A 22,194-nucleotide genomic window follows, 5' to 3' on the forward strand; every position below is an offset into this window, starting at 1 on the left:
AACACAGTTACATAGTAGATAAGGTTGAAAAAAGACGTACGTCCATCAAGTTCAACCTACTGTATGCTAAATTTAGACAACAGATACTTTATCCTATATCTATACTTATTGATCCAGAGGAAGGCAAACAAAAAACTCCATTAAGGGGACAAATATATTCCTTCCTGACTCCAAGAATTGGCAATCGGATTAATCCCTGGATCAACATCCTTCCAATGTTTACTTATTTGGTATATCCCTGTATACCGTTCCTATCTAAAAAGATGTCCAACCTTTTTTTGAATAAATCTATTGTATCTGCCATCACAGTCTCCATGGGTAATGAATTCCATATATTAACTGCCCTTACTGTTGCTGGTGAAATTCCTTTGTTGCTGGTGAAATCTCCTTTCCTCCAACCTTAAGGGATGGCCCGAGTCCTTTGTACTGCCCGTGGGATGAATAATTCTTTTGAATGCTCCTTGTATTGTCCCCGAATATATTTGTATATAGTTATCATATCCCCTCTTAGACTCCTCTTTTGTAATGTAAATAAATCTAATTTAGCTAGCCTAACCTCATAAGTTATATTGTCCATCCCCTTTATTAATTTGGCGTCTCTTCTCTGCACTCTCTCTAGTTCCATAATGTTTTTTCTTAGAATTGGTGCCCAAAATTGTACTCCATATTCCAGGTGTGGTCTTACTAATGCTTTGTAAAGGGGCATAATAATGTTTACTTCCCTTCCATCCATTGCCCGTTTAATGCAAGATAAGATCTTGTTTGCCTTTGCAGTTACTGCATGACTTTGGGCACTATTGCTAAGCCTGCTGTCTACTAGCACTCCTAAATCCTTCTCCAAATAGGGATTCCTCCAATTTATCCCCATTTAATTTGTAAGTCGCCTTTTTAATCTTGCATCCCAAATGCATAACCTTACATTTATCTGTATTAAACCTCATCTGCCATTTACCTGCCCACGTTTCCAGTCTCTCCAAGTCCTTCTGAAGAGAAATTACATCCTGCTCTGATTCTACTACCTTACACAATTTAGTATCATCAGCAAAGATGGAGACTTTGCTCTCAATGCCAACCTCAAGGTCATTAATAAATAAGTTAAAATGCAGGGGTCCCAGTACCGATCCCTGAGGTACTCCACTCACGACTTTAGCTGAACCAGAATAAGTTCCATGTATGATAACCCTCTGTTGTCTGTCCTTCAACCAGTTTTCAATCCAGGTAATATATTATTATTAAATCCAATTTTCTTTATTTTGTACACAAACCTCTTGTGGAAACCATATTAAAAGCCATTGCAAAATCTAAGTAGACCACATCAACTGCATTATCCTGGTCTAAATTCCTACTTACCTCCTCAAAGAAACAAATAAGGTTAGTTTGGTATGATCTATCCTTCATAAATCCATGCTAACTATTACTAATAATTTTGTTTTCCTTAGGCATTCCTGAATATTATCCCGTATTAAACCTTCAAGTAGTTTCCCCACTATTGAAGTCAGGCTTACAGGTCTGTAATTCCCTGGTTGCGATCTAGCTCCCTTTTTAATATAGGCACCACATCTGTTTTACGCCAATCTTGTGGTAGTGAGCCTGTGGAAATGGAGTCCTTGAATATTAAATATAATGGTTTGGCTATTATTGAGCTTAACTCCTTGAGAACTCTTGGATGTATGTCATCGGGGCCAGGTGCCTTATTTACTTTAATTTTTTCAAGCTGCTTATGAACTTCTTCCTCAGTTAACCAATTGTTCATTAATATGGAGGTTGTGGTTTTCTTCTGCGGCACTACTATTGAACTTGATTCCTCCCTGGTAAACACAGAGGCAAAGAATTGGTTTAATACCTCTGCTTTTTCCTTATCTCCAATAATCTGCCTACCCATCTCACACTGAAAGGGTCCTATATTTTCTTTTCTCATTTTTTTGTTATTAAGGTACTTAACTAACTTTTTATGGTTGATCTTACTTTCTATTGCAATCCTTTTTTCATTATCCATTTTTGCTAATTTGACTGTCCTTTTGCAATTTTTGTTACATTCCTTATAATTTTGATACAATGTCTCCGTCCCTTCTGTTTAAAGAATCTAAATGCCTTCCTCTTCTTGTCCATTTCCTCTCCTACCTGTTTATTTAGCCACATTGGTTTTGAAATATTTATTTTATACTTATTACCAGAGGGTATACACTGATAAGTGTGCTTTTCAAACAATCTTTTCAGACTCTTTGACACCAAAATAAGTGGACTTAATGCAGAAATGGGGTTTCTTAGACCCTATCATAATTTGCTGTAATGGTCCTCCCTGTCTCCCTGCCATTGTGCCATCCTATACCCCCCACCCCTCCCAGCATCTTCTTCCGCCACTGTGCTGCTGTGGATGTACAGCCACCCCCATCCCTAATTCTCACCTTCCTTATCTCTGTTTTAACACCATTCAAGTGCCTCTGTTCTTTATTCTTCCTTTTTTTTTTTTCCAATCCCTGTCTAAGTTTCAGAAACCTTTGTATACCAGTATTGCTGACCTGGGGAAGAGAGGAAAATTCTTGAAAGCTCGCCTTATGACATAAAATGTTAGTCCGAATAAAAAAGGTATCACCTAATACTGAAGAACACATACATATGTAACAGGGTCCCCCCTGGTCCCCCTTACCCTCTCTGCTATGGGGGCTCCCGGCGGCGTCGGAGGCAGGGTGCCGCCATCTTGGTTGTGTCTCAGAGGTATCAGCTTAGCCGCTCATTCCTTTGCTGCACTCCATCTGGAAAGTTCCTCCTTCTCCTAATGGAGTTGCTTTCCACCTCTCCCCTTAGGGAGATTCAACAGCTTCTCTGTCTCTCTGCTCAGAGCTGCACAGACTCACAGCTAGCATGAGACTACTGCAACACTGTTGCAGACCTTCACGTGCCTCTCACTGAACAGAGGCAGCACAACAACAGGAAACTGAACTAACTTTAGGCAGTGCTGTGTCTTATATCACCATTCAAGTGCCTCTGTTCTTTATTCTTCCTTTTTTTTTTTCCAATCCCTGTCTAGGTTTTAGAAACCTTTGTATACCAGTATTGCTGACCTGGGGAAGAGAGGAAAATTTTTGAAAATTCGCCTTATGACATAAAATGTTAGTCCGGATAAAAAAGGTATCACCTAATACTGAAGAACACATACATATGTAACAGGGTCCCCCCTGGTCCCCCTTACCCTCTCTGGTGTGGGGGCTCGCGGCGGCGGCGGAGGCAGGGCGCCGCCATCTTGGTTGTGTCGCAGAGGTTCGCGCATGCGCAGTAGCGACGCGGCGGACATGTTGGTAAAGGAGAAGTGGCAGCAGAGGCGCTCCGTAGTGCAGGGACGGCCCACAGTCGCGCATGTGCAGTTAGGGCAATACGGCGGCCATTACAATGTCGCGCAAAGTCAGTGGAGAGTAGCAGCGGCCATTACAGATTGCGCACGCGGCCCCAATAGGAAAGAGGGCCATGGAGGACTACAGCCCCCAGAGTGCTTAGAGGCAGACAGGCCACCTGACACCAGGGAGCCAATAAGGCTTACAGCTTTCCCTGAGAGGAAAGATACATTGTTGCGTGCTGCAGTGAGGAAGCAGAAGAAGCTGGGACACAGACAGGGGAGGGTGGGTAAGTGTAGAGAGCAAGTGGCTCATACACTAGGCGAGACATCCCCCTTAGGCCCCAGCTAGGCCCAATCACCGCAGCTTGTGGTTACTACAGGGACTCCCCTTAGGTCCTGTAGAACCCAGACAAGTGAGGGTACAGCCAGGAAGCGTGGATCTCCTGGTATTGCTGTGAACGTGAATCACTCTCTGCGGCTGCAGAGATAAGAGATTTTCTAAAGGTGGATCACTCCATGCGGGAGCCATCCACTCGCCAGGCAGAGTTACAGGACATCACTGAGGAGATCGCAGAGCGGCGGATCCTTTGTGAAGTGTCTGCAGCCCCAGGTGCTGGAGCACTGGGGTAGGTATTGTATTTTAAGTGCAACAACCTAACAGTACATTAGGCGCTGATGCTGCCTATAGGTTTTGGGTTTCTTAGAGGACTTGTGGGACTCTGGGTACACAGTGTTGGGGGAGGAGTAAGGTGTAAGGGTATAGCCCAGTTAGGGGCAAGGTTATAGCTGCCAGCTAGTGGCAGAGGGTGACACGGCTGTGTTGCTATTATTGATGTATGTGATGTGATGTTATTGTTTTGCCCATATAGTAAACAGTTATATATATATATATATATATATATATATATATATATATATATATCTAGTGTATGTGTTCATTTGAATGTGTTCTGCGAGGAACAACTCCCGCTCTGCTGGGAGCCATCGCAGGTGGAGGCGCTGTACCATATAGTATTGTTCCAGAGGATACACCCCAGGCTCTCACTGGTGGAGGCTCAGACCTCCTGTGTCCCTAACAGGTAAAGCACCACACCGGGTAATACATATAGATTCTCCTCATATGCACCCTATCTGTGATTGGGAGGGGGAATATGGGTTACATATATGTAACGGATTTTCTGGCCTAGCCTGACCCACCCAATCTCAATTTGGCCCCTGTGGTCTAACCAGTCCCAATTACATGGTCGTGTCTGGTGGTGCACCTGTTGGCAACAGGACTCCTGAGTCTCCCGCATGATGTTGTGTGGGGATTGCCAACCCAGACAGGCAGCTGAGATAGTGTGCATGAGTCCTACCTATATCCAGTGCAGCGCCTCCACCTCATCAGGATCCCTGCGTCCGCAAGAGGATGGTTCTGATGAGGAACTCCTTCTTGGTGATGCCTTCCCCTGCTGAGTAATTCCAGACTCACACAGTGAAGTGTCTTTATTCAAGGTCATCTTTATTGGCATGATGGTATGGGCCAGCTGCCCCTCACAGCTATCAGCTTAGCCGCTCAATCCTTTGCTGCACTCCATCTGGAAAGTTCATCCTTCTCCTAATGGAGTTGCTTTCCACCTCTCCCCTTAGGGAGATTCAACAGCTTCTCTGTCTCTCTGCTCAGAGCTGCACAGACTCACAGCTAGCATGAGACTACTGCAACACTGTTGCAGACCTTCACGTGCCTCTCACTGAACAGAGGCAGCACAACAACAGGAAACTGAACTAACTTTAGGCAGTGCTGTATCTTATATCACCTCAGGAACAGGCACATCTCTGATGTCACTAAGGGTGGACACCAAGCATGTTGTCACTTCCTTTGGGACATATGACACCTCACCAGGGTTTGAGGGCAAACCTCCATGATCATTACTGGCAACCCTGCATACTTACCAGGTTTACTGCCAGCATGAGAAAGAGATATGTACATCAATTTTACACATGGCTACATATATATATATATATATATATATATATATATATATATATATACAATCCACTCCAGCAAGAGCAAACAAAAGACAGCAGTCAAGATAAATGAAAAAGACCTGTAATCAGTTGTAATACAGCACAAACATGACCATGATGAGCAAACAAATAAAAGAGTTCAGACTTTTGAACGAGAACTTATTGAAAGGAAAAGGAATACATTCAGGAGGGATAAGGAAGATTATGTGACTAATCAAATTAGAAACTGTAAACGCCCTTCCTTTAGAGAACCACCCCCTCATTTGAATGGGAAAGCTACTCGTTATAGGTCTTAATCTAATTACACTTGTGTTAGATATCCCTATCATTCTTTGGCCGAGCTTATAGTGGAGAAGTTGCTGCGTGTGCGTGCATGCACGTCAAGCACACATCAGTAAATAGCTATAGCAGGTAGCCAAGTGCCTGCGCACCTGCAGGCAAAGAGGCGCATTGACGCAGCAGCGTTTTGAGGAGACAATACATTTTGTCTTCTCAGGCGCCTGCCACGTGATGTCAGCCTCACGTGAGCTGGTTCAGCCAATGAGGGGGAACCAGTTTTGTGATGTGTCGGCCACGCCCCCGCCACACCTATGCCCCCTCATCACCGCCAGCACTATGAGCAGGGATCGCTTGTGCTGCAGCCACGTGGCACGGTAGGAGCTCGCACTCTGCTAGCAAGCGGAGTGTATAATTTGTGCCTTACAAAGAGGATAGGGACTTTGCAGCTACTCCCAGCCCTTGGTTTACTGAGATTTGCACCATTTGCACCATTAGAATTTGATTAATCTATAGATGGAAATCAGGATGAATCAATAAAGATGGATGCTGGAGGGAGTGCTAGATCTAAATGAACTCCTCCATAATTCCTTTAACAAACCTGTGTCTTTTTTAGAGAATGTTAATTTGCAGTGGCTACCAAGAAGGGAAAGAAATTACCCATTATGGGAGCGAAAAATAATGGCTGTCATTACAAAATACAAAATTACCCATTATGGGAGCGAGAAATGTCCCATATAACCACATATCGAAGAAAAAGTGGGGCAGAGGAGTAAGAGCAGGAAGAACTGTTCATGGGAAGAAATAGATTGAACAATGGTTAGGATTATGTGAACCTACTATAGCAATATTTTCAATCTTTCTTCACATATTTTCATTCTTTCCCAAACTTCTCTATTAAATAAGAGTTTATCATTTGCTCCCAGCACTGGGCCGAATGCATTTGATCTCTTTGTAGATCTCAACAATTTTACACTCACTCTTAAAAGATATTTTTCCATTAAAGAATCTAAAATTATTTCCACACCTATATTTAATACACAAGAAATTAACTGTATTAAGGCTTTAACATCTCTATTGGTGGAATCGGAGGGACCACTTTCTTGTCCTTCTGATGCATTAAAGATCTTTTTCAACCTATGAGTATAGAGAACATGAAAGTAGAAGCATGAAATTAATCTTGAGGTATTTAAAATTCTCCATTTAAGCCCAAATCCCTTTTTATCCTTATCAATGTAAGGGAAGCTTTATACAGTAGAGTAAATGTATTCCATGGTACTCCAGGACATTGAAAACCTTTGTAAAAACGTCCCCCCCATTCATATAACTTATCAAGCACAGAGAGAAAAGCTATGGAGGACCTTAAAGAATTTAATGGTGTATTGATTAGTTAAGTTGCTAAAGGGGGAGGTATTGTCCTACAAGACAGAGAAGCATATCTTGAGGAGGATTAGAGGTTACTTAGTGATGCCAAGTTTTATACTGTTCTAACCTGTGATCCTATGTCTGATTTTCAGACTGTACAGTATATCATGAACATTTAAAGGATGCACTTGATTCTGGGGTAATTACGTGGACAGAATATAAGTTCCTTTATTTTGAACACCGCAGGAGACCAGTTTATTATCTTCTACCAAAAGTGCCCAAAGTCTCCTCAAACCTCCAGGGAGACCAATTATTTTAGAGGTGGATTCAATGACATCCAATTTATCCCAATATGTGGATTTTTATCTTCAAACTTATGTTAATTCTTTAATGTCCCACCTAAGGGATATACTTCGTACAATAGAGTCCGTCTCTGATTTAAAATGTAAAGACTCTTATCGTTGGGCATCAGTAGTTGTTAATTTACTCTATACATGTACAGTATAGCACTATCTAGGGGTATTGCAGCAATCAAGTGTATTGGTGATGCAGATAAAAATTAATCTAATATTCAGACAATTTATTTTATCAAGTATAGATTTTATTCTTCGCCTCAATTATATTTTTTATTCTATTTACAAAAATGTGGTACGGCCATGGGTGCCAGGTTTGCCCCCCGCTACTGTATGCTAATCTCTTTATAGGTTAATGGGAAGATCTCCACATCAGGAATGATGTGAGGCTGGGGGCAGGCATCGTCTACTATGGCCACTATATGGAAGTCATGATTTTTATTTGGAGAAGAAAAGGCACTTAGACATTTGATTATCTCTTTTGACAATAATGATAGGGGTCTGAAATTCACTTATATTATTAGTTCCACGTCTCTCATTTTTTTGAGCTCATCTTATCAGTTGATGGAGATTCCAATATTATTACAGACACACACTTTAAACCGGTTGCGGTAAGTAGCTACATTCATGCGACAAGCAACCATCATAAGAGATGGTTGAATAATATTCCACTAGGTCAATTTCACCGTATTAGGAGGAATTGTACTACCGATTAAGATTTTTTTGATGAAACAGTCAAGAATATTGTTCAATAAGTTCTCTGACTAGGTTATGATGTGTGTTTGGTTCAAGAGGTCTTCAATAAAGTGGGAATCCTAGAAAGGATTCCTTGCTGGTGAAATCTAAGGTTAAGAATTCTTCCAACACCTTTAGGATAGATATTTCAAGGTCCAACCAACTATTTCAAGCACCAAAGTTTATTACAACGTTTAATGTGTCAGCACATAGAATACATAATATACTTAACAAACTTTGGGGCATACTTCTATGTGATCCTAATATAGGACCAGTCCTAACTCAGAAGGCCCCTATTATTTACAGAAAGGCTAGGAATATTAATAACCTTTAGCACCTAGCAGACTAAGGCACCTAGATATCTCTGCTTCTTCCCCCTCATTTTTGGAATTTTTAGGTATGGTAGAGGCAGATGCATTGAAGAAGAAGAATCAGGCACACGGTCTTAATCATCAATGAAAAGGGGGTCACCTATTTGTTTGAGTGCGTGCACTACCATCATTCCATTGCTCCCCAGAACCAGTGCACCGGCGCTTAAGTACCCCACTATCACCTGTTTGTTTGAGTGCGTGCACTACCATCATTCCACAGAGGCAGATGCATCACATGTAAGCATACCCATTTGGATCACCAGATTTGTTGTACGGTGAATAAATAAATATTTACAGTCAAAGGGAGGATCAATTGTTTGAGCACGTTTGTCACTTCCCAAGGTCACCGAGGAAGCCAAAGGCGAAACTAGTTTGACAGAATTTGAACATTCCAGGCCACCGTAGCTGGAAGGAAAAAGCTCTACCTGGCTTTAGGATTGAACTACTGCCAATGCGCATGTGCAGGAGCAGAGCTGAAGCAGGAGGTCAGTGAAGGGAGCAACCAGAGCTGTGCACGAGCCCAGGTGAGTCCCCCACTGACGCCGACAGCTGATACCACTTCCTACGCCGAGACAGACGCCGCACCGACGCCTTGAGATACAAGGAAGAGGCTTGTGGAGTCTAGAGTCAAAACCCTTTCAATGCCATATGCCTATGGTCGTTTGTGAGTGAGCATTCTCTTTTAAATCTTATTTCTTCATTAAACGTTTTTACACTATATCCTTCTCCTTTATGTTTTGAAGCACATTTAAGAAGAATCTCCTTCTCAAGAATCTGCAGTTTACTGTATGTAAGTGTTCTTCTGTCTAATACCAATCAACATTAGGCTATTAATTCCATTTTAACCACCCCTTTTCTGTGGTTTGTTGTTTTTATTTTCTCCCTACATGTCTTGGGAACCACGAGTATAACCACACGCCGGAGGACTCCTTTTTTTCTTGATTGACATTGTGTGGAGGACTTTGAATCACCTCTATGAACTCTGGCAGTGGGACTTCTCTGTGTATTTATTGAATATCTGCATTTGAATCAACACACACGGTTGGCGCTACTATATCCTTTTTTCCCCACGTTTGGCACTTACCTGGTTTTTTTGCGCCTGTGGCCTACAATATGTAGGTATAACTACACATATTATGGGGACCAGGTTGTTAGAACACAGGCACAACATTATCATGGGTGTCAATACACACAGTGTGTCCAGGCACTTCTCTTCTCAACACTTTAAAGACTTGAGTTCATGTAAAATAATGGGGCTTGAATTGACACCGGCAACACTACTAGCTGGTGATAGATTTAAGTCTCTGTAGAAATGAATCTTACGGGATTTATCAACTTAGCACCTTAGCTCCTGGTTGTCTCAATGAATACTTAGACACCAGCACTTTAGTTTGAGATTTGTCATATCAGTGTTAGCATACATTTATGTTGATTTTATGTTATATCCCATCTTTATTATTCCAGTATGTAAGGGGTTAATTGCATTTACCAAAATATATACATCCTATTCACACCATACAGGTGTAGGTATTTTGGTACATTATTTAAATGGTCCTAAATCCCCTCTAGTAACTCCTGATTAAGTCACCTGATAACGCATGACAAAACTGGTTGGATCCGCATCACAGACGTCACAGTGCTGTTAGCTGAGACTTGGTTCAGTCTGATGAGCAGCTGCTTTCAAAAGTTTTCTTATCGGATGTTTTATACAGCTCACACAGCTACATTATAGCAATTCATTACTGCAGGAACGCCTTGCAACATTTATTAAACCTCATCAGCAGTGGATTGTATGGAACCTGAGGCGACAGAGTAACAGGCGTACAATTGTTCACACAGCGGACGTGAGGCTAATTATCCATCTGCCTTCATTATTCACTACCCTGTGGAATTTACAAGTCCTTGTTATTTCCAATCTTCTCCCTGCACAAGCTTGTCAGTGATCTGAGTGGAGTAGATGCTGACATTTTCACCATCAATACAGCATATTATCCTCCACATTTCCAATTGTCCACTCTATCTTCAAACACCATTTTGTACTTTTCTGGATTGAAGTAATTGCTCACATACTGTATAGTGACTATATCTGGACTTTTTTTCCCCTCTGCTATCCCTTGCCCCCGCCCCCTCCACATTTCCCTATATGTATTTGTTTGCATTTTAACATGTTTGTGTTTTGCTAGCCATTAATAGTGTGATTGAATTGTTCATCATGTTTACATAGTGCAGATGTACAGTTAGGTCCAGAAATAATTGGACACTGACACAATTTTCATAATTTTGGCTCTGTTCGCCACCACAATTGATTTGAAATGAAACAACCGAGATGCAACAGAAGTGCAGACTTTCAGCTTTAATTCGAGGGGTTGAACAAAAATATCGTATGAAACGTTTATGAATTGCAACCATTTTCATACACAGTCCCATTATTTCAGGGGCTCAAATGTAATTGGACAAATGAACACAATAATAAACAAAATGTTCATTTTTAATACTTTGTCGAGAATCCTTTGCAGGCAATGACTGCTTGAAGTCTGGAACGCATGGACATCACTAAACGCTGGGTTTCCTCCTTTGTGATGCTTTGCCAGGCCTTTACTGTAGCTGTCTTCAGTTGTTGTTTGCGGATATGGGAAATGAATCCCTGTAGGTGCTACAAATGTCTCTGCAGTATTGTGCAATATAGCGTTGAAATCCAGGAAAGAGTTAACTTCATGTGCAGTATACAGGCATTGAATGCTCACTTGATAGCCATATTATAGGACAATGTAAAGAGTGGTATGCAGGCACCACAGTGGGTGTGTGAAATGTACACTCACTGAAGAGAGCACACCCCACACCCACTTATGGGACAGCACCCCTCAACCCATAGGCATAAGACAATATAAAGCCATGAATGATAGAACTGCATTAACAGAAATAAATAACTCACGAATCCATCCTGGACAGGTATAGCGTGCCTCCTTCCGGTATGATGAATCCAAGTTGAGAAAAAGAGTGGGGGCTACAGTCAGCGGGGGAGCGAGCGAGCGCCCGGGACACAGCGGGGGAGCGGCCACAACACGCTGCCTCCCGCCTCAGATCCACGTGGGATTTGCCGGACGGGTGAGTGAGCGGCCTTCACCTCCCCTCACCCCCGCTCACCTCCCCTCACCCCCTTTCACCTCCCCTCACTCCACTTCTCCTCCCTTCCACCCCCCTTCACCTCCCCTCCACTCCCCCTTCACCTCCCCTCCATACCCCCCTTCACCTCCCCTCTATACCCCCCTTCACCTCCCCTCCACCCCCCCTCCCCTGCAGTGTCAGTGTCTCCCCGATACCCCACCCCCCCGGCGCCGCTACAGTCAGCGGGGGAGCGAGCGAGCGCCTGGGACACAGCGGGGCAGCGGCCACAACACGCTGCCTCCCGCCTCAGATCCACTTGGGACCTGCCGGACGGGTGAGTGAGAGGCCTTCACCTCCCCTCACCCACCCCTCACCCCCGTTCACCTCCCCTCACCCCCTTTCACCTCCCCTCCACCCCCCTCTTCACCTCCCCTCCACCCCCCCCTCTTCACCTCCCTTCCACCCCCCCCCTCTTCACCTCCCTTCCAACCCCCCTTCACCTCCCTTCCACCCCCCCTCTTCACCTCCCTTCCACCCCCCCCTTCACCTCCCTTCCATCTCCCCCTCTTCACCTCCCTTCACCTCCCCTCCACCCCCCCCTTCACCTCCCCCACCCCTTCCCACCGCCTCCCCCCCTTCCCACCGCCTCCCCCCCTTCCCACCGCCTCCCCCCCAAATCCACCGCCTCCCCACCCTTCCCACCACCTCCCCCCCTTCCCACCGCCTCCCCCCCCTTCCCACCGCCTCCCCTCCCCCTTACCACCGCCTCCCCCCCCTTCCCACCGCCTCCCCCCCGTCCCACCGCCTCCCCCCCCTTCCCACCTCCTCCCCCCCTTCCCACCTCCTCCCCCCCCTTCCCACCACCTTCCCCCTCCTCACCCTTCCCACCACTTCTACCCTTTCCCCCCCCGCTCCCCTTCCCCCCCCCGCTCCCCTTCCCCCCCTCCGCTCCCCTTCCCCCCCTCCGCTCCCCTCCCCCCCTCCGCTCCCCTTCCCCCCCTCCGCTCCCCTCCCTCCCTCCGCTCCCCTTCCCCCCCTCCGCTCCCCTTCCCCCCCCTCCGCTCCCCTTCCCCCCCCCTCCGCTCCCCTTTCCACCCCCCCTCCGCTCCCCTTTCCACCCCCCCTCCGCTCCCCTTTCCACCCCCCTCTCCGCTCCCCTTTCCACCCCCCCTTTTTTTATTATATAGGATGGAAGCAGGGGGTCTCTGGAGTTGGTATTAATGTGGGGCAGCTCTGCAGACCCCCAGCTTCAATCCAATGCAGTAAAAATAAAAACAAATTCTTCAGAGTCACATCACGGATCCCATCTCAAGGGAGCGAGATCAGAAACTGCTAGTTGCTTGCGAGTTGCAGCTACGATGTGAATCTCGGAGTTACTAGAATTGCTTGATATTTAAAAAAATGCGAGTTTGAGCATTTTTTTTAGCTCCCGCGCAGTTTGTCTGTGTGGGAGCACTACCGATCGGGGCAAGCACTTCTCAAGTGAGTTTGACATGTTATCGAAGCTTTCTGAATAGTAATACATGCAATTTGGTTCGAGAAGTGCCCAAAATGGTAATAAGTCACTTATCGAAGCTACTAGAATAGGTCCCATAGTGTTCTTCTTCTCTCTTTAATACTCAAGTCTTGCAATTCCTTAGTTACTTCCATAGTTGCAGTTTCCACCCCCCCCTCTGCCCCCTGCAAACCCACTGTGCTCACTGCACTGGCCTGTGCTGTCACTGTCGCCTGTTCCCATGCCACAGCGAGCCCCTACTCCTGAACGTGCTTCCTCTCGTTCCTTTTTTATTGTTCCCCCAGCACCTACACCCCCTCCATCTATCCATTCCCTCCCATCTAACTGGGCTATAACCGAATGCAGCGCTTCCCAAATTGCCCCCAGACCCACCTGCCAACCCTCCTCCCTATCACTTGCAATTACGCCCCTACCCCCTGATCTGTGAATGTGGCTGCATGATGCCTAACTGGCACCAATCCAGGACCTGTAGCCACTACTTTCGCTGGCCACCTTGTGTCCCTGGCGAGATCCATACTACGTCGAGCAACAGAAACACTGGTAAGTGACTCTCTCTCTTCACTCTGCAACGTACCTTCCCATTTACCCTCTGCATCCAGCCTCCTCCGATACACACTACCTTATGAACCATCTGCCCCCCAAAACCTGGCAATAGGGACCCCACAACCCCAGCATCCCTGATCCCCTACCCTAGCAGCACTAAAACCTGTCCAAAGTGGACTGCTGGTAGCCTTAACCATTTCCCCCTAATCCATCAACCCTAACTCCTCCACCTGCCATCCCCACCCATTCTGCCTAGTATGCACCAGTTCCCTCTGTATTCCCCTCTATCTTCCTAAACCACACCTAGACTCAGAACTCACATGACCTCCCCCTCACCTGTCCCTGCAACCTTCTGGCAGGCCTAGCTCACACTACCCATTGCTTCCCAGGGGGGTGGGGGAAACTCTCCACTTCAAACAGCGGTCCTGTGGCCTCCCCTTCAGTCCCACCAGTGTCCTTCACCAGCATTGGATGAACATGAGGATCTTTAAACGACATGCTGCTCCTCATGGCCACCAAGTAGAGAAACGGTGAGTGCTTTCTCCCTCTGCTTCTTATGTCTCTTTCCAAGCTCACCCATTCCTCTGTTCACTTAACACTTACCCTACCTTTCCTTTGGGGCCTCAACCCCTGTCATTCCCCCTTTCGTACAGGGGACTACTTACTGACCACACAAGCAGATATTGGATACAACACACATCCACATTGTGGAAATCTGTCCTTTTATTAAGATGAAAATAGGATGCATTGCTCTTTCTTATGCACAGTTACTGTATTAAGTTCTTTCAACCATAATATGGTAGACAAAGATAAATACAGTAGTGTTTCTCCATATGTATGTGCCTTATGTATGTACAGTGTATGTAAGTGGAAAAACTTTCTATCATGCAGTTGATAACAAAAGTCCAATTTGCGCATGTGTGTTTTTTTTTTCATTGTATCTTGTAACATTTGTATGAATTTAATTTAAAAGCAGTTTAATCAGCACTACTGATCTTGTTCTGATTTACAGTCTAACACAAAACAGCAGTTCAGTTTTGAGCTGCCCTAATTATTTATTTCAGTAAGTGCCAATGATGGAAAACATTGCTTGGCAGCAAAATAATATCAGCCAGTTTCCATGGGATTAATCAGCTGAATTGAGAAATATAAGGCAAAAAAAATAAAATAGTTCTGATGCTTTGGGATTTTAAATGACAGAAATATGAACAAATGGGAGAAGTTTCTGTTTTATACAATATTATTTTTGCTTCACTTGAAGTTTAGAAACTTTTAACTATGCCTCTAAACAGCACAATACTTGATGCTCTCAGCACTGCATTGCATTCAAACCATAGTATATTTTGTTTACTTGAATCTAGGGTTATTTCCCATTTCAGATCTAAAAAAAAACAACTACTGATCAATGGAATATTTTGCTCCTTTGTTTAGAAAGGGAAAGACATATTTGTTGACATGCAAAGAGCTATTCAACAGAAAAAAGCAAAACCCAACCCAAGGTTTCAGCGAAGTGCGTACACAAGCTAGAAACATACATACATTTAATTTTACTATGTCTAAACAATGAAGTAAAGCAAACAGTATTATTGGTGACTCCAAATAGAAAACAGCTAAATTATAACTTTCTTACATAAAAGAAGGAACTTTTGAAGTCTGCAAACTCATCATGAACTCTACCTTTGCACATCGTGCACATGTTCGGTTACAAAACCAGACCGCTCAACAAATTACTTTATATTAGGCCCAGTAAGCCTATTTACAGTAACATGATATTAACCAAAGCTAAAACCCGTTAATCATAGCACAGTACAGGCATACCCCACATTAACGTACGCAATGGGACCGGAACATGTATGTAAAGCGAAAATGTACTTAAAGTGAAGCATTGCCTTTTTCCCCATTTATCGATGCATGTACTGTACTGCAATCGTCATATACGTGCATAACTGATGTAAATAACGCATTTGTAACAGGCTCTATAGTCTCCCCGCTTGCACACAGCTTCGGTACAGGTAGGGAGCTGGTATAGCTGTTCAGGACGTGCTTACTGGCGCATGCGTGAGCTGCCGTTTGCCTATTGAGCGAGATGTACTTACTTGCGAGTGTACTTAAAGTGAGTGTACTTAAACCGGGGTATGCCTGTATTAAACAACGTAAATAACATATTGTTAATCAGGATTTACTCCTGTTAAAAGCATGACATTATGAATAACAGGAATTATTCTAAATGATATGGTTCATGAGCTCCTTATAGCCTAAAAGATATTCATCCCGCGTGAGCAATATGCTTTTTTTAAACTTATTTTTTGCTGCTTATATTCTTTTATTTTGACAGTTAGTGGATAGTGTTTAAGCTTTCATAGAGATTTTGTTAAGTTTCTATTGAGCAGCTGGGTCCAAAATATTCAGTTTATGATAGGGAGAGAGATTTAAATGATAATTTGAATCATTTTAATATCTTTAACAAATTTAAATTAGCATTATTTTAATCTCACTCTCCTACAAAAGCCCTATTTCAGGGTATAGATTGGTGTAACACCATAGTTAGGTAAGACTTAAATAACATTATGTTGTCCGGTGGTTAACCTTAAAGGAGATACTTGTATATGGGATGAATATTGTTTAGGCTATAATGAGTTAATTTGCATACAATTTGTAATAACAGCCGTTATTCATAACAGTGTGCTTTTAACAGGAGTAAATCCTTGTTAACAGCATGTTTTTGACTTTAATGAATACTTTGTTATGATTTTAGAAGTGGGTGACACCGGGTGTGTGAAATCAGAAAATACCATAATCTTATACAGGCATACCCCGCATTAACTTACGCAATGGCTCCAGAGCATGTATGTAAAGCGAATGTACTTAAAATGTACTTAAAAAATGAAGCACTACCTTTTTTCCACTTATCGATGCATGTACTGTACTGCAATCGTCATATACGTGCATAACTGATGTAAATAACGCATTTGTAACAGGCTCTATAGTCTCCCCGCTTGCGCTCAGCTTCGGTACACGTGAGTGTCCTTAAAGCTGCAGTTCATGCAACATCCTGCATGTGTTTTTTTTTTAATAAATCAGTTCTGTAGTAAGAAAAAATACTTTTAGCATTTTCTGTTTTAAAAAACCACTTTGAAAGACCAATTTTCTTGTATTCTATTTTAACAAGCATGCTTGTTCCTATAGCAACGATTTACATTCCCCATATTTAAAGATGTCACAAACTTTGCAGATCAATAGACGGAGAACGAATTGACCGGCAGCTATGCGTTTTTTTTAGGTAAGTAGAGATTGACCACATGAAACTATTGAAGTTAAAAAAAAAACAAAAACAAAAAAAAAACGGGAGCCTGAACTGCAGCTTTAAAGCGGTGTATGCCTGTTCAGTATTCCAAAACCAAACAAAACCAAAACCCTTTCGATTTTTTAGAACCAAAACTAAAACATTATTCGGAATGTGCTTTTGTACATAGATTATTTTATTTTTGTAGCTTTAGAATTTTAGTTTCCAAATTGTTTTTATGATTTTAAAGTTCTTTTAAGCATGATTCATACATTATTATGCTCTTTTATTTATTTTTTTAATATATTTTTATACTTTTTATATTTATCTAATGTATCTCTCATCACAGTTTCCATGGCTAATGAGTTCCACATTTTAACTGCCCTTACTGTAAAGAACCATTTCCTTTGTTGCTGGGGAAATCTCCTTTCCTCCAACCTTCAGGGATAACCCCAAGTCCTTTGTACTGCCCTTGGGATGAATAGTTCTTTTGTAAGCTCCCTGTATTTTCCATAATATATTGTATATGGTTATCATATCCCCTCTTAGATGCCTCTTTTCTAATGTTAGCACATCTAATTTAGCTAGCTTCCTCATAAATCAGATTATCCATCCCCTTTATTAATCTGGTAGCTCTTCTCGGCACTTTCTCTAGTTCCGTAATGTCTTTTCCAAGGAGTGGTGCCAAAAATTGTACTCCATATTCAAAGTGTAGTCTTACTAACGCTTTATAGAGGGGTATAATTATGTTTACTTCATTTCCATCCATTGCCCGTTAAATGCAAGATAAGATCTTTTTTGCCTTTGCAGTTACTTAATGACTTTGAGCACTATTGCTAAGCCTGCTGTCTACAAACACTCCTAAACCCTTCTCCAACAAGGATTCTCCTAATGTATCCCCATTTAATTTATGTGTCTGTGTATTCTTGTTTCCTAAAGGCATAACCTTACATTTAGCTGTATTAAACCTCGTCTGCAAACTTCCAGTCTATCAAAGTCCTTCTGGAGAGAAATTGCATCCAGCTCCGATTCTACAACCTTACACAATTGTGTGTCATCAGCAAAAATGGAGACTTTGCTCCCTAAGCCAAACTCAAGGTCATTAATAAACAAGTTAAAAAGCAGGGGTCCCAGTACTGATCCTTGAGGTACTCCACTGACAACTTTAGCCTACCCTGAAAAAAGTTCAATTTGTGACAACTCTCTGTTTTCTATCCTTCAGCCAGTTATCAATCCAGGTGCTAATATTTTTACCAAGTCCAATTTGCTTTATTTTGAACACGAATCTCTTGTGAGGAACCATATCAAAGGCCTTTGCAAAATCTAAGTTGACATCAACTGCATTACCCTGGTCTAAATTCCTACTTACCTTCTCAAAGAAAATAATATGGTTAGTTTGGCACGATTTATCCTTCATAAATCCATGCTGACAATTACAAATATTTTTTTTTCTATTTAGTATTTCTGAATATTATCCCGTACTAAACTTTCAAGTAGCTTCCCCGCAATTGATGTCAGACCTTTTTAAATATAGGCACCACATCTGTTTTACGTCAATCTTGTGGTACTGAGCCTGTTGGAATGCTCTATTTGTTTACCAATTTTACACACCTATCTATTTATTAATCTATTGCATCTATACACATATTCATAGTAACAAAGGAGGGAGAGGAAGTAGGTGGTATGATACCTTTTATTGGACCAACAAGTAGTTTATATGTTACAAGCTTTCAAACTTCTCAGTGTCCTAAGGAGAGAATTCAGAACCCTGAGACCATGTTGGAAAGCTTGTAACATGTCCACTACTTGTTGGTCCAATAAACGGTATCATACCACCTACTCCCTCCATTATTGCTACATGAAAGAAAGGACCTAGACGGCTACCCACCTTTCTTTGCCATATTTATAGTATATGTAGCCCCTGTAAAAAATAGTAGGCTACCTATCCTTCTCCTACTGGAGTAAGCCCTGGTAAGAGCAGGCGCCAGTAGTAATCATGGGTTTTCCCCCCACCAAGCCCTGCCTTGAGTGATAGAGGTAGGCCCCTGACTCTGTGGCAGGCCTGAGACAGAGGGGAGGTCCTGCTGACAGCATAAGGGGCAGGGCTGTATCTATTTAGTTGGCTGCTCCTGTGTGTGTCTGGGGTTGTTCAGTCTGTTGCAGTGGAGAGAAAGGAGTGTCAGTCTGGAGAGTGGAGGCTGTTGGAGTTGTGAGAGTGGAGAGTGCTGGAACAGAGAGAGCATGGTCTGGGAGTTCAAGGAAACAGGAGAAAAGACACTCAGCCATACTGATTAGAGCTGATAGCACTGTAGTGCTGTGGACCAATGCCCCTCACCCTGATGAGGGGGTGAGGGGGGAGATCTACCCTCACCCAGAGAGTATATCCTGGAGGTGGGGATTGGGGTATTGAAGCCCCAACAGCCCATCCTGCTAGGGTACAGCCTGGAGGAGAGGAGTGGAGGAATACCTGTACATTTGGAAGCACTGCTGTACATGAACTGCTGATGCTGCTGTGTGCTGTATCATTGTGCAAGGACAATAAAGAGTGCTGCTATTTTATCAGAGACTGTGTGTGAGTTTAAGATCACTCGCCCTGCCAAGCAGGGCTTCTTCTGGGAGGATCTTAACCTATCCCTATAGGTCTCGTCAGAAGATGGAGGCGCTGCACCATTGCTAAAGAAGATGGAGGCATATACCCCAGAAGCCTGGCCCTGTTATCCCCCATACCACCACGGGAGACTCAGGCCCTCCTGTTCCAAGCAGGTATGCACCACCATAGTATATGTAGCCAGCCCTCACTACACCCTAGAGGTCCAATCTGCGACCGGGGGGGGGGGGGGGAGGGAGAACATGGGTTACATATATTTTTTTAATTTAAGTGTAATATTACTGACTTCAATAACAACACTTTTTATAAAAGTAAAGAAAAAAATGCCAATCTAATTACTTGTTGCTCAAGCTTAAACCACAAATTAATGTGATTGTTTCAGTATTAATATCCTGAAATAAAAACAAAGGTTGAGCCTTTCTTTGGGTCTTGCTTTAATTTTCTCATACAGCATTTGAATGTTTTTTCCGAAGTTCGACTTAACCATCAGAGCGAACATCAAAGTTTGCAAAGTTTGGATTTTGAACCCACAAACCTGCTAATCCTACATATTATATAACCCTTTAAGATCACCCATTCCCACTTATTAAGTAGCAGGTTTTTCATGTACCTGTGCAGGACAGGCCCACTGAGACCATTCTCCCTCCACTGCAGAGGTAAATGAGAATTTTAACAGGTAGTGTTAGGACCTGCATACTAGTCACAGCGTGAAGTAGCTGCCGGCTTATAACAGTTGGACAAAGGGCTTAACTAAATGACCCTTACTCATGAGAATACTAACATTGATGTATTTAACTATGTATTTTGTCACATTGGATGTAGCATTGGGTATTTTTGCCTTTTGTTGCATACATTTGGCCACACTCCGTAGCACTTCTATATATATATATGATGTGGTGGGTTCTGCAGTTAGAGCTTGCAGGAATTGTGTGTTCAATGATATTATATAACCTTATTTGCTCATACGATTTCTTTGTGAAATAAAGCACACAGTTTTACACACATTTTTAAGGGATACATGTACATACTGTATATATAAATTCTCAAATTTTCCTTTTCATCCTATTGATTTGGATTCAGTATTACTTATATAATATAATATATTATCACAAAAGTGATCTCCTAGACTTCAGCAGAGTTTCTCTGACACAAATCAGTAGGAGTCTATTAAAATGCTAGTGTTTGGTCCAAAACACTCAAATATCATTGATGTCTGTTCTTGGAGGGTGACATCTCTTAATGAAACAGTACATTAAGCACAAAAGTGAACAATGGTAGAGAAGTAGTTGAAGACTGGTATCTAATTAAAATGATCCCTTTTATTTATTTTTAAACTGCATTGAGTATTAAGCCTTAGGTTATGAATGCTCCAGATAGATCATCTCACCACTACTATACTGTATGTAAAGGAGAGTAATCGGCCTGTAGCCAGATCCATACCATTGTAATATCAACAGAATAAAATAATAATATCAGAGGCCACATACATACTTAATAGCACATTAAATAACACGGTTTCTGAGTTCAAAAGCAAATGCCGTAATTTACGGCATAAAGACTTGGCATTGCGTAGAACAAATTTAATTTCATTTTATATACACAAAGGATGTGGTTAAAAAAAAAGTCAGAAAGGTCCCATGCTCCCATTGATGAGCGTATTACTTACTGAAAAATAGTTTAGTAGTGGTGAAGTTAGTCTGAAATGATGTCGTGTAAAGTGTACAGTACACGATGTAGTCATTTGTGCAATAATAACCGAGTGAACGCGAGAGATCTTGCACGAGGAACAGAGACTCGAGAAAATGTTGAAGTCAAAGACATTGATGAAGAGGACTCGCTCCGGCGGTGTGTTAAAGATTGTCCGTGAACATTACCTACGAGATGACATTAGCTGCGGTTGCTGGGGTTGTGACGAGTGTCAGCAGGAGGCCCCTGTCCTACAGCTGGAGCCCATTCTGCAGAGCTCTCTTTGCCCATCACCTCACTACCTGCTGCCAGACACCAATGTGCTGCTTCACCAGGTACTACACTAGTACAATGCACTAAATGCCCACAAGTTTTGCCTGCTAATTTGCTATGTTTGCTGTTGCATATGACATGCTTAGTGATACATGGACACATGACACATAAAGCTTGGCCCCCTGCAGACGCACTTACTAGAATTCCCTCCTACTGTCTCTGTACGTTCTCCCTACCTACCAATTAGATTGTAAGCTCCTCGGAGCAGGGACTCCTTCCTTAATGTTACTTTTACAGTATGTCTGAAGCACTTATTCCCATGATCTGTTATCTATATTATTTGTTATTTATATGATATGTATTACTACTGTGAAGCACTATGTACATTTATGGCGCTATATAAATAAAGACATACAATACAATACAATACAGGGGCTTATGCAGAGAGGTACGGTAAGGTGAAATTCGGCAGGTTTGCGGCAAAAATGTCCGCATTCAAAGAGTTAGTGGCGAGAACTTGGAGGGATTAGTCAACTTCGCCAGACGGGTGGCGAGAAGCGTGAGTTCGCTACTGTTAAAAGACGCACGATTCCAGTAGCTCCGATGCGCATGAACGCGCCAATCGGAGCTACTAAATGGCGCGTTCAGTGGAAATTTTGCCCGCCAACTAAAGTTGGCTGTATTGTCGGCAAATACCGCGCGGCTTTGAATGGCGAGTTTCACGCCAAGTGAAACTCGCCTA

Source organism: Ascaphus truei, chromosome 4 (assembly GCF_040206685.1).
Source record: "Ascaphus truei isolate aAscTru1 chromosome 4, aAscTru1.hap1, whole genome shotgun sequence".
NCBI lineage: Eukaryota > Metazoa > Chordata > Amphibia > Anura > Ascaphidae > Ascaphus > Ascaphus truei.